This window comes from Diplotaxodon limnothrissa, linkage group LG7 (genome assembly GCF_057381915.1).
Source record: "Diplotaxodon limnothrissa isolate DT_005_m linkage group LG7, D_limnothrissa_male_GT1.1, whole genome shotgun sequence".
NCBI lineage: Eukaryota > Metazoa > Chordata > Actinopteri > Cichliformes > Cichlidae > Diplotaxodon > Diplotaxodon limnothrissa.
Window position 1 is genome coordinate 20,661,425 of NC_140602.1, and position 13,794 is coordinate 20,675,218.

Genomic DNA, 13,794 nt, shown 5'->3' on the forward strand with positions numbered 1-13,794 from the left:
ACAGCCCTATGCCCCTAGTAGGTCTCTGAGGTCGAGTAGTCAGGGCCTACTTGTCATTCAGTATACGAGACTGAAAACTAGGGGTGATAGAGCTTTTGCTACTGTGGCCGCCAGACTGTGGAATTCCCTTCCTCAGGACTTACGATCCGCTGATTCATTGATTACTTTTAAAAAACAGCTAAAAACACATCTTTTTAAAACTGCTTTTTGCTAACTTTGTTTGTATTTTGTCTTTTTAATCTGTTATATCTTGTAAAGCACTTTGTGATCTCTATCTAGAAATGTGCTATATAAATAAAATTTTACTTACTTACTTACTTACTAGAAATTATGAAGTCAGAAGGGACAGGTGTCATTAGAGTTGTATTGATAAAGGTGCTTAAAAATGTTGGATGCTTCAGGCCAAATGAAGACGAACAGTTTTATTTGAATGTAAAATCAATCTGCTGTCACCTTCCTTGTATTTTACCTTTGTGTAACTGTGCTGTGAAGCTTCGCTGATCAGTAAACTTAATCACTGTCAGTAAACCATTATTCAAAAGAGTAACTCAGGAGAACAAAGTCAAGCTGTGTATAAATGTAGTTTTATGCATGTTCACCTCCCACTGATTACTTTCTCCATCTAGTGGCTAAATGATAGTATTGCAGCTTGTCTCACCTCCACCCCAAAGTAAGTTTGCTCTGGTGCTTTTTTTCACTGATCTGCAGGTATCTGTCATTTGTCTGCAGATGTCTATGTGAGTTATTGTAATCAGCCTATTCAATCGTGCCTCCTTTCATTCAGTTTTACAGCTTGACTCGTGTTTTTAAACCGCTTTGGTGGGCAAGAGGGTAAGTGTGTAAGTTTACATATATTTATGCATCTGTTCATGTTTTATGCTCATGTTTGTGCACGTGTACCAGCTCTCCTCTAGCTATGTGTAGTAGCAGTGTAGCTGTGTATTTATACATGCTGACAGTGTGTTGTTATGATCTTCTACCAACAGTGTTAAACAGGGCTGGACTGGGACAAAAAATCGGCCCGGGCATTTTGACTAGCGACCGGCCCACCAAAAATGTGATGTCATTCAGGGGTAAAACCGCAAAGGATTCTGGGAACTTGTGGCAAGAGGTACTAGCACATGCAGGCTTTCAATTGAACTCAGTTACACAGCGATAAAAAGAAACACAAAAAATGGTAAGAAGCTGTTGTATTATTAACTGCAATAGCCGGTGTTGTGCCAAAAAGTAATTGTCTGCAAAAAACTGATTTCCGGTATTTGCCAAAAACTGATTGCTCGTATTTAAATCGCTATAAGTAACTTGTTGGGCTATAATATGTGAAACATATGTCAAATGCATCCCTCATGGATGACATAAAGTCATCTCTCCATCTTTCTCTCCTGCTCTTTTATTTCTCTCTCTTGCTCCATCTCTCTGCTGCTCTTCTGTCTCCTCTGTCACAGACTTCTCCACTTTTGATGATAAATCAGCCTGGAGCAACATGTAAGGATTGGCACAATTTGTTAAGATTTTGAGGAGTTTGAGAAACTAACCTTAAGCATAAAATAAAATTTACTATCAGTAACTTTATAGCACCCGCCCAGCAGTATATAAACTCCGTCATGCTAGCTAGTAGCAGTACCAGTTATTCCAAGCGACTGTAAAAAGTCAGCACAACGAAAACAAACTCCAACTAAACTTGGTTTGTATCTGACACAGAGAGACAGCAGGTCATAACTTCTTACCTGAAGTTCAGTTCCTCTGCCACTATGACCAGCGGCCGCCTCGGGTCTCTCCTCCTCTTGCCTCCCCTTTCCCTTATCCACCTGCTGGCCTCCACCACTTGCTGATGTTGCTAAATCTGTGGAAGCTATGCCATAGCTACCGCCAAACAATTTAGTTATTTTTACACATTTGGCAGCGTCTGCCTGAAGGGCTTGTTTCTTTTTGGCCCTCATTTTTTCTGCACCTCCTTTCCTTTTTTTGTTCTCCATTTTCTTTAGTTTGTCTATAAGATTGCTAAACAAGGGGGAGGGTGCATCCGACTTCCTCGGCTGTAATTGGTCCAGCCCAGAGTCGATCATGACCAATTGGCCAATCCAACACCTTTCATTATTTATACCCTTCCAAAAAAATTTTTAAAAAAAAATCGATCGGCCCATAAAAACAAAAAATCTCCAGCGGCCCACTGGGCAAATGTGCGGTATGCCCGATGGCCAGTCCAGCTATGGTGTCAAATGACCTGAAGGCCAAAGATTTTGATCAGGTGGAAAGATGCCGTCATGAAAAAGGAGAATCTTGATTGGTCCATGAAAGATAATTAAGTATGTCCAAAGTGCCAACATGCAGTTCATGCATGTGTGCATTTCTGCACTGAATGATGAAGCACACCTGTGTGCAAAGGAAATCAGGTCCCTCCTGCCTCTCATCTACACCTCCTTGCATCCACATCCTCCCCTGCTGCACCCCTTCAGACAGAGACCGCCTTTGTCAGAAACACTGGTAAAGACCTGCTGTCAGATCTGGAACAGCCTGACCCCCTCCCCATCACTGCCCAGTCTTAGCCTCCCTCCTCTCCTCGTGTGCGAGTTATTGTAATCAGCCTCTTCAATGGTCTTCAATTAAACCAGCTCAGCCCTCCACCCACTCGGACAACAGCTAACTTCTTACACCAGAGTGAAGAAGATCTGATGATTCTGTTCAATAATACTGAGGATCTACCTCCCTCCTTGCGGAGACCCAACAGCGCTTCTGCTTACATGGAGACCTTGCTACTGTAGATTGCAGCCAAATTCACAGTTAAAGGTTTTATCTGACTTTTTTTAACAGTACACATCACAAACTTAGGCTATAAAACTTATTGCATACAAGGGCTTGAAGAATCAGGGCCCTCATAGACCTCATAGTACCGCATCACCGCATTACAGCACTTTGTTCTCAGATCACAGACTTAATTTCTAAAGTATTTAAAAGTAGAAAGGGAGAAGGAATTTTCTGTCCAAAACTGCTCCCAGTTTGGATTCAGGAGATAGACATCATTCTGCTGAATTCTCCTTTATTTAGACTGCAATAGGTCTTGCTTGCTGTGCACTGATTGTTTCCTCTTCACTCACCATTTTCACTCACTCATTTCATGTGTTTATACACCACTCTGCATTTAATCATTATTTATTATAAATCTCTGGCTATTATTAATCTCACCAACCGGTCAAGGCAGATGGCCACCGCCTCCCTGAGTCTGGTTCTGCCAGAGGTTTCTTCCTGTTAAAATATATTATTTCTTCCCCACTTTCACCTTGCTGAACGTGGGTGGTATGATTGTTGGGGTTATCTGTTTATTATTGTATAGTCTAGATATTACGATATAAAGTGTCTTAAGAAAACTGCTGTAGTCATTTGGCCCAATATAAATATTAAAAACAATTTTTTAAACACTGCAAACCTTAATTACTTCTTTTGTTTGTTTGTTTTTTCCAAACATGTGCCACATGTGTCGGTGTCCACTAGGTGTCAGTGAAAAACTACATTAAGAAATTAGTTGTTTTGTATTCAAAAGATGCACAATGGACATTCATATTAAATGCAGCATTGTGACCAAAAGGTGTTCCCTTCGACAGAAAAAATATTTTTTAAATTAGTCAACTGTTGCCAGAAAGGTCTTACTATTAGGTATAGCTAAACCTCATATGATTACCATTTAGCAATTTTAAAAAAATGAAAGTATTTTTTTCTCCCAATCATAATTTTGGTATATTTTTCAAAAAACATTTCCATGTGAGCACTGTTGTTCACTGACAATAAAAACACGTCTCTAGGTATTTTGCAAACATCACAACTGCAGATTATTTCTTTGGATTTCAGTTGCAGGACCACACCTCCATTCAGGTTCCTTCTGGTTCTTTGTCAATATATGACCTCTCTTTTACTATAAGCAGTACATTATCTCTTATCTCATCAGGGAGTCAATGGAATGTGTGTTTAAAACTTGACAATTGTACTGTACTAAAAAGTTTTAAATGATCTCAACAGTGTTGTGCTGGGTCCTCAGTTTTATGTGGAAGTAATCAGTGTTTTTGATTATATGTATATACATAATAATATGTATTACGTATTTAAAATACACAAATATGAGTAACTGTATTTCATGATAGTTACCTTTTGAATAGATGATTATTAGAATACAGTTACTTTGTTGAAATAAATGGATTACACAACAGTGATTTCCGGTTTCATATGTTTCGGCTATCCCCTCTCCAATTTTGGTAATTAAACTCATTAAAACCCAAACAAAGCACACAATAAGAGCCTCTAATGTAAGCATCTTGTTAATGTTGGTGGCTGCAGTTACACAATGGACCCGGAGCCAGTACAACAAAGCCAGCAGTCCATGGGCAGGAATGCATTTCTTACTTTCAAATTCCATCACCACTTCACATTTAAAGAAGAAAGGGATGGGCAGAACCTGACCGTTTAATGCAAACTCTGTTTGCCAGCAACCAAGCTGCTCTCAGTGTCAAAAGACTCCACCTCCAACCTACAGAAACATCTGGAAGTAAGTTCTTTTTCAAAAACTAACATTAGTCTACAACTCCTTTGTGGCTTGTGAGGTGGCTGTAGCTCAGGAGGTGGAGCAGGTAACCTACTAATCCACTAACTGAAGGTTAGCATGTCACGTATCCTTGGGCAAGATACTAACCCCAAGTTGCTCTCCGATGCATCCATCGGATTGTGTATGTGTATGAATGTAGCACTCAGTTTAGAGAAAGTGATTAGGTGAAAGTGGCATGCTGCATAGAGAGAGTAGAAAAGCGCTACATAAGAATCAGTCCATTTACTGTTTGTTTTAGTTGTGGTAGCTACCTGCCACTTCAGTATCTTCTATGTACTATTGCTGTGTGATTTATTACTATTACTGAAGGCTACTCACCACCAAGCTAACAGCTTATCTTATGTTAACATCACATGTTAACTTACAGTGGCTTGCAAAAGTATTCGGCCCCCTTGAACTTTTCCATTTTGTCACATTACAGCCACAAACAGGAATCAATTTTATTGGAATTCCACGTGAAAGACCAATACAAAGTGGTGTACATGGTGTACAATCATACATGATTCCAAACATTTTTTACAAATAAATAACTGCAAAGTGGGGTGTGCGTAATTATTCAGCCCCCTGAGTCAATACTTTGTAGAACCACCTTTTGCTGCAGTCACAGCTGCCAGTCTTTTAGGGTATGTCTCTACCAGCTTTACACATCTAGAGACTGAAATCCTTGCCCATTCTTCTTTGCAAAACAGCTCCAGCTCAGTCAGATTAGATGGACAGCGTTTGTGAACAGCAGTTTTCAGATCTTGCCACATATTCTTGGAAGGACACCAGGAAAAGTATTGTAGACCTGCACCAGACTGGGAAGAGTGAATCTACAATAGGCAAGCAGCTTGGTGTGAAAAAATCAACTGTGGGAGCAATCATCAGAAAATGGAAGACATACAAGACCACTGATAATCTCCCACGATCTGGGGCTCCACACAAGATCTCATCCCGTGGGGTCAAAATGATCATGAGAACGGTGAGCAAAGATCCCAGAACCACACGGGGGGACCTGGTGAATGACCTGCAGAGAGCTGGGACCAAAGTAACAAAGGTCACTGTTAGATTTGTATTGTTGATTGTCATTTATGCTTAGAAATATTTACTTATATATGCTTAGAGTTTTGTAATTAGTTGTAGATTGGTAGAGGTTTTGATCCTTGATAGTCTGCAAACTTTGTGTGTATTAGACAGCACTTTGGGAGCATGAGAGGTCATACCGTGTCTTATTATTTTATGGTAGGATTAACGTAGTTGCGTCTGTTCTAGTCTAAGTGCTCTTTGTTTAGATGAACTGCAGGACTTCCTCACCGTGTTATCTAGGATGAACCATCTAGGGTGAGGGGGAGGCTACCCTCTTCCTGACCAAGGATGTTTGACCCTTTGATCAGCAGTCCCCACACACACACACACACACACACACACACACACACACACACACACACACACACACACACACACAGGCAAGGTACTCTTTGTTTGTATGTAGACGTCATATGTTAATGAACTTATGCATATTCATGTAACCTCAATAAAAGGACAGTGTATGGGAGAACGGACGAGACCAACTGGAGTCAAGCGGTTGTCCGGTTCTCTCCCGTGCACGAGTAACATGAAGAACTTTGCCTATTTGTGTCTTGCTTAGCAGTGTAATTATATTGTCTTAACGTTCCAGCGAATAGGTTTATGCTACAAACCTAACATTAATTGGTCCTTCGATGCCGGAGCCCTGGAATCGCATTCACCGAGGGGAGGAGAGGCACGCTGAAAGCCTGACGTCAGCCAGGAAGTTCCTGTGGATTCGCGGTCTGTCTTTTCTCCTCGATGAATGACGGTCGGCGGGATTCGGGCTGATATTACACTCTAAGCAACGCCAAGTAAGTTTAAAGAGGCCGACTCTATAACCGTGTCGTTGTGCAGTCTCCGCCACTGTGTGAGGCGTTGAGAAGAGGCCGACTCTATAACCGTGTCGTTGTGCAGTCTCCGCCACTGTGTGAGGCGTTGAGAAGTTCGCTACTTTGTGTAGCGATACCCGGGTTCCTTGCTACTTTGTGGAGCAAGAGGTTCCTCGCTACTTTGTGTGGCTAGAGGTGAGTTCTCCGCCGCTTTGTGGGGCGTTGAGAAGTTCCGCGGGGTCCAGATTGTGCTGGACGATAGGCCTATTTTGTGTTGTTTTTGTTGTCGTCGTCGTCGTTGTTGTTGTTGTTGTTGTGTGAGTGTGTGCGGAGCAGAACATGTGGTCTGTGACACCGACTGTTGTTGTTATCATGGGTTTCTAAGCAACCAAGAGTGAGTCGGAGGGAGACAGACGTTTGTGCTGGACTTTGCTCCTGGCAGCACAAAGTATTTATGTAAAAAAGAGAGGGAGCGACGGCTCCACAGCTGCGCGGGTTCACGCGAGCGCGGTCACGCGGGTTTCACGCGGACCTGAGCCGTGCGGTTAATCGCAGGCTTAAAAATGGAGGAGATTAAAATGTTAGAAGTTTTCAGAAAACACACCAGCCTTGAAGAGCGTGTGGAGAAGGCCAGCCCACATCAGCAGCTATGCTCTGGTGGGTGGCTGTCCCCCCACCCCTTGCTGACACAAAACGTTAACTCTTCAGCCTGTGTGCCAGACCATAGACGTAATTGAGGTGGATAGTTGTTAAAAGTCATCTACATTACGCTTGTGGTTGCTTAAATTCAGTACGATGACATGTGAGGTGAAGTGATATAGATAAATATTTAAACTACTGAAGTGCATAGAGGCACTTGACCTGTGTGGAAGACTGTCGTCTTATTATGAACCATTGTTGAGATGTAGAGCACACCTGTGAAAACAACTAATATGCTGAACCCTGTATGAAACATCTAAAAGTACATGATGGAGAAGCTGAGTTGAATATGAAAGTGTAAGACTTTGCCACTGTGGGCAGAGCAACTACTGTGTGATGTTGCGTTGCAGTTTTTTTTTTTCTTCTGAGCTGATGAGCAGGCTACACATTATCAGATCGAGAGCTGTCTGAGAACTACTCTAAGAGAGGGAAACAGCGCTATGATAACTGTGATAACTGGAGTGTGCAACGTTTCCATGAGCAGTTTTCCTGCATCTTGACTTGTGTGTAGAGTGTTCATAACATCAGCATCATGTTTTTGATTATTTGTTTGTTGGGTTGAAAAATAGTTAAATAAACTGGTGATCATATTTACGGATCACCATGGCACATATCATCAGCCATGTGATTTATTTTTGCAGATGACAAAGTGAGTGTGAATGTGTCTGACATCACAGTGTTTTTGTGCACTGTGCAAGAGTAATTGCCTTTGATTGTGAGTGACAGCGGTGATTTTGCAGGTCACCAGCTATTGTAAATAAAAAAAAAAAAAAAAAGAGTGAATAAGAGGGAGAATTTATATTGTAGGAAAAAATAATCATAGGAAAAAGGTTTTGTGTTGATCAACCAAAAAAAACAACTATAATTTCATTTTCTGCTTTTAAGAAAGGACTGTTCACAAAAACACAGAGCGAGAGAGAGAGAGAGATATGTGTTGATTAAGCAGTGATGATAATAATGAAATGTCTTAGTTTGTCACTTTCAGGTGAAAAGCAGACCTGAATCAATTTTCCACATGCAGCGGTCGGAAGAAAGTTATAGTTTAACATCATTGGAAACATGCAGGCCAAGTTTCTGGCTGACTTATTTACAGTGCCATGTGTTTCTCAACCTCACAAGCGAGCTCACTCCTCCCTGAAGATAAGGAATGCAGCTCCATGATAAAGAGACAGCAGCAAGTCCTGAGCACAAAAAGTCCCAGCAGCAGCAGAAGAAAGCAAACCCATCTTCCTGTCTGATTGGATGAATTCCACGGAGGGGCGAGCAAGATGGCGGTGGCAGCATGTTGAAATGCTCAAAAAGGACTGAGTGACTCGGGCAAGCCACATGCAGCTAGCATGCTGGCTAGCGACATGAAAGAAATGGACCCTTCATGATGCGTTCAACGTGCCAGCGCTGTGGTGGGAAAGGCTCCATCATAAACACGCCCTGCGCCGAGGTTCAGGCCAAGAAGAAGAAGACGATGACTTCCAAGCCCAAGAAGGTCGGCCTCAGCGTGGGCGAGCTGATTGTGAAAGCCGTGGCCGCTCTCAAGAAGGCTCTGGCTGCCGGAGGCTACGATGTGGACAAGAACAAGGCCCGTGTCAAGACCGCCATCAAGAGTCTGGTGGCGAAGGGCACTCTGGTGCAGACCAAGGGCACCGGGGCCTCCGGATCCTTCAAGATGAACAGGGTTACTGAGACCAAAGCTAAGACGCCCGCCGCGGCCAAAGCCAAGAAACCGGCAGCAGCTGCTAAGAAGTCGCCCAGGAAGGCAGCAGCAGCAGCACTTCAGCCACTAGCACGAAGTCAACCGCATCAGAGGACAATAGTGAGAGTGGCTGTGACTTCACTGTGCATGTGAAGAAAACGTTTGAGGAGAACTGAACAGTTGGAGTTTGACATTTGCCACCTGTGGAGTAAAATGGCAAGAAGAGACAGTGGGACACAGGACAAAGCTGAAGGAGAACTGCCGGCTGTTGGACTGTTGAAGTGGGAGAGGACAACAGAGTGAGAAGACTAGGTGAGAACACATAGGAATTTATTTAATGTGGGAAATCAAAATTTGGGTTAGCAAACCTGGGGAAAAGAAAACTGACTGCTTAAGTTGGAAAATTGAGACGGAGTCTGAAACATTGCGAAAATAGAAACATATACAAAATCACACACACACAAGCAGAACATGCATTAACCCTACTAACAATTCCAAACACAAAATGACTCATGAAGACTCATAGCACATTAGTTAAGAAATGATTAAATAATAGCAGAGAAGTGTGTAGGAAAGGCAGCTTTAAGAACATGCTCTGCTGGAGATGCAGCTCCACAGACATGCATTAGACCTGCCTAATAACACAAACACATGTAATGAAAATTAGCTTGTTATCTTTCATCAGTGTTACAATAGTGTCAATTTAGCAGACACTTGTTATCAAATGCTGAATTTATCCTAAAGAAAAAAATTGACTCTCCAAGTTGCAGGACAACAGTTTAACTTTTGTGAGAAAAAAGATCCTGGTTTGACCAACCAGTGATCAGACAATAAATTTAGTTGTTAAAATGGTAAATTGGGAGAAGCTTCCTGCTTGATTGAGGCAGCACATGTAATTTACTGTATGAGGGAAATTGTCTTTTGTGATACTATTTTGAACATGCTTTTCTGTCGTCCTGTCAACTTAGTGGGTTAATAGCTGATATGCAAATTAGTGATCGGTTTTAGATTAATGAAAGGTGACTGAATTCTAGCACGAGTGAATGAGATGTGTTGGAGTTGTTGTGTGTTGAGTGGAGACTCTAAAACACTGAGTTTCCTGCTTTGATGTGCGAGTGAATCCTGTATTTAGATACACAACTCTGAATACGTCAGAACAGACTGTTTTGTGAAGTGCATGACAGCATGTCACATGTTTTATGATGAAGGGAAAAGGAAAATTGAATAAAATAGATCTGTGGCCTAAATGAGTGAAGAACACAGACCTGGTGATTAAACTCATAAGTTAAAGAAGACATTAGGCTTATGTTGTGAGTGGTGCAGCTGATGGTTGGTTTGGAGTGAATCTAGCTGATGATTCTTCTCCTGTTGTGAAGTTGATGAGGAGTTTGTGTCATGACTTAGCAAGGCCTTTTTATTTTGATACTTTCACAGTGCACTGAAAGTTTTGTTTGATAATCTCTGTTATTTTTCATTTTTATCTTTTGAACAGGCACTGATTTTGTTTGTCTATTTTCTTTTCTTTAAGCAGATCTGCACGTCGGGAATTAAAAATGCTACACGTCGTCGAGAAAATTGTGCCAAGTGAGTTCTCCACATTTAAATGGACTCTGGAGAAAGCCACTTATTTGGGACAATTATTAAATGACAGTCCCAGTCCAAAAGGATTCAGCGATGTAATCCAAACTAAAGTTCTTCTTTTTCTTTTTGAAATGACGTCATTTTGCTGAGAGTGGAAACTAAATGCGACGATAGGTTCCACTATCAGCAAAGAAAGAAAGAATGAATGCATGAATGAGTGAGTGAAAGGAAAACAAACTGACTGACTGGTAAAAGCTGACAAAAGCTGACAAGACTTTACTGATGTAACACGACTGTGTGAAGTTGACCCCCGCCTGGCAGGGGTGCAGATGAGTCTGTGTGTGCTTCCCTTTACAGGAGCAGAAAGATGACAGCAACACTCGAGGTTGCATGATGATTTAACCTTTTAAATGCCATTTTCTGTGTCTGTGCATTTATCAGGTGTGTTATTCATAGGCTTGAGTTGCTCACAGAGATAACTGTGACAAAGTATGCATACGCCTGCGCAAGCGTTAATATTTGCATTTTCTTTTCTTACAGCATGCCAGTTCTTCATGTGAATTGATGATGCGATTTATACCAGGACAACTGGTTGATGTTTTTTCCTACTGCAGGATTTCTGGGTTTATGTGTGAGGAAAACTGTGTTTACAGGTTATGAGTGGTGATGCTGTTGCATTGTGTTGATGGGAAAATGTGAAGGTTACTTTGATAATGTGAATGACATGTGTGAAATTTCCTGTGTTGAGAACTGGTGTTACTTCTTTCCACAGCTAGGGTTGACTTTATGGTGTTTTTATGGCACCTCTGGAACCTGTTGACCTGTGTCTGACCTCTGTCTGACTACAGTCAATGTGCATTGCTAATGTTAGTTTCTTTGAGAATGCTGTGGAAGATTCAGCTGAAACGGACAAGTGACATGAGTAAAACAAATAAGAGATACAGTGTTTCTGGGGTAGTTTGATATGGGCTCATTAGCTGGCCACTTTTGAGCCCATAGTAATATATAAGTGGAGTGACTTTGCTTAAGAGCAGTCACCGATTACATTAATGTTGCCTGAGTACATGGGATGATCCATGTCTGAGGTGACTTATGAAAATAATTGTAGTTTGCTGATTTGAGAAAACCTGCACATGACACTTGTCTTGCTGATGTTGAATGCTTCTTGTCCTTATGATACAATTGTTTACAGGTATGGAGTTTGATTTTACTTCCAGATTTTGTTTTCCAGGCCATGATGGTGTGTATGCAGGCTCCTGGGAGAGCCAGGTGTTAAGCAAACTTAATATGCAAAGCACACTAACATTTTCATTGCAGGATTATAGGTCCAGGGTGGTGCTGCTCCAGGGGAGGAGATGCCCTGATGTTGCCTGGGATATGATCTAGCTAATCTTTTTCTTTAAGACTGGAATCCAGGTTTGATGAGTTGACTCATGGGTGTGTCCATGCGTCAAGAGGAGGGGTCCAAGGATTAACATTAAACAATGTTTTTTATTATTGTTGCAGTGATTTGTGTGATTAGCCGTTTTATTTACAAATATTAAACCTATGCAAGTGGTGCACCCATGTTCAGATGAGGCTTTGATGGCCTATAAGTGAAGTTCACTGAACTAAAGAATGTGGTTTGATGATTGTTGACATACTCTCCAAATAGTTTGTCTTCCTAGCAAGGAAATACAGGTGCAGCAGTAATCTCCTGAGAAATCTTCAGAGGCCCAGTGAGAAGCGCATAGCTGACAGGACCAGGCAGTGGTTGAGGTCAAAGATCAAGCTGATTGGGGCCCATCATGAAATCAGACCTTGGAGCCACAGCAAGGACCATGAAACTGCCTGCAAAATAGAGGAGAGGATCGTCCACAAGATGGGAGAGAGGCTTCAGGAGGATCAGAGATCATCTTCAGCACAGCAGACATCACACAGAGAGCTGTGCTACTAAGCTTCCAGGAAATCAAGAGGAGACTTCCCACAGCAAGATTTTAAATAAAATGAAAGATTCAATATTGACGCTGAGGAAGACGACTAAGGTGTACGACGTGCTCTGCCTTAAACCTTCAGCAGCGTTGGAACATGAAAACTCGTGGGATGAGGGGAGCGTGCCAAGCTCCATCGACAGCGCAGAAGGAGTTCGAGGATGACATCGTGATTCTGTGAAAGCACAGGAACCAGAAGCTATGGTGGTGATGACAGCAGTTTCCTATGAACATCACCTAATGCTGTGCCACTATACTGTGCATACGATGACACTCTGAAGGCTGCTGGGATCATAACAGCAGTAAGACAAGAGAACCCTGCACCCTTTCCACAGAGGTGTTTCTCTGCAGAGCGTGGACAATGAAGGAGTCATAAATATCCCCCTCACAGGACGAAGGCCTGAAGTGAGGTAATGGGAGGCCATAAAACTAGAGTGCTGAGAGGTCTGCAGCTCTGGAAATAGCTGAGAACCATGTTGACAAACAACAAAACTAACTGGTATGTTTGAATGTTTATTCTACATACATTTGGACTCTGGTCCTATGGACAACGATGGAAACAACTGGAAGAGACATTCATGACGCCCTGCAGAACTCAAACCACTCTGCAGAGAGACATGTGATGTGCACACCTGGAGGAAGCATTACCAAGCTGAGATGTTTTTGAAAATGTTACTTTTTTATTTTCACTATTAAATTAACAATTTCTTTGTTTGCTCGTAAGATGCAGTTTGCCATGAGATGAGCTCAATGAATGGGATAACTGCTAATACATTTGTTGAACTGTGTACCTTTTCAGTAATTTAGGGTGATTTGACATATGCTGAGTATAAAAATGTTTGCATTGAAACTGTCAGACATGAGGTATTCATACCTGGGAACTTTTCAGGCATAAAGGTCAAAAAGGGGGGAAATGTTAGATTTGTATTGTTGATTGTCATTTATGCTTAGAAATATTTACTTATATATGCTTAGAGTTTTGTAATTAGTTGTAGATTGGTAGAGGTTTTGATCCTTGATAGTCTGCAAACTTTGTGTGTATTAGACAGCACTTTGGGAGCATGAGAGGTCATACCGTGTCTTATTATTTTATGGTAGGATTAACGTAGTTGCGTCTGTTCTAGTCTAAGTGCTCTTTGTTTAGATGAACTGCAGGACTTCCTCACCGTGTTATCTAGGATGAACCATCTAGGGTGAGGGGGAGGCTACCCTCTTCCTGACCAAGGATGTTTGACCCTTTGATCAGCAGTCCCCACACACACACACACACACACACACACACACACACACACACACACACACACACACACACACAGGCAAGGTACTCTTTGTTTGTATGTAGACGTCATATGTTAATGAACTTATGCATATTCATGTAACCTCAAT

General features: G+C 41.8%; 1 pseudogene; it reads left to right on the top strand.

Annotated features, from left to right (window-relative positions):
• The first annotated feature begins 8,371 nt into the window (after nt 1-8,371).
• LOC146628222 (histone H1 pseudogene) lies at nt 8,372-9,075 on the top strand (annotated as a pseudogene).
• Nucleotides 9,076-13,794: the final 4,719 nt, after the last annotated feature.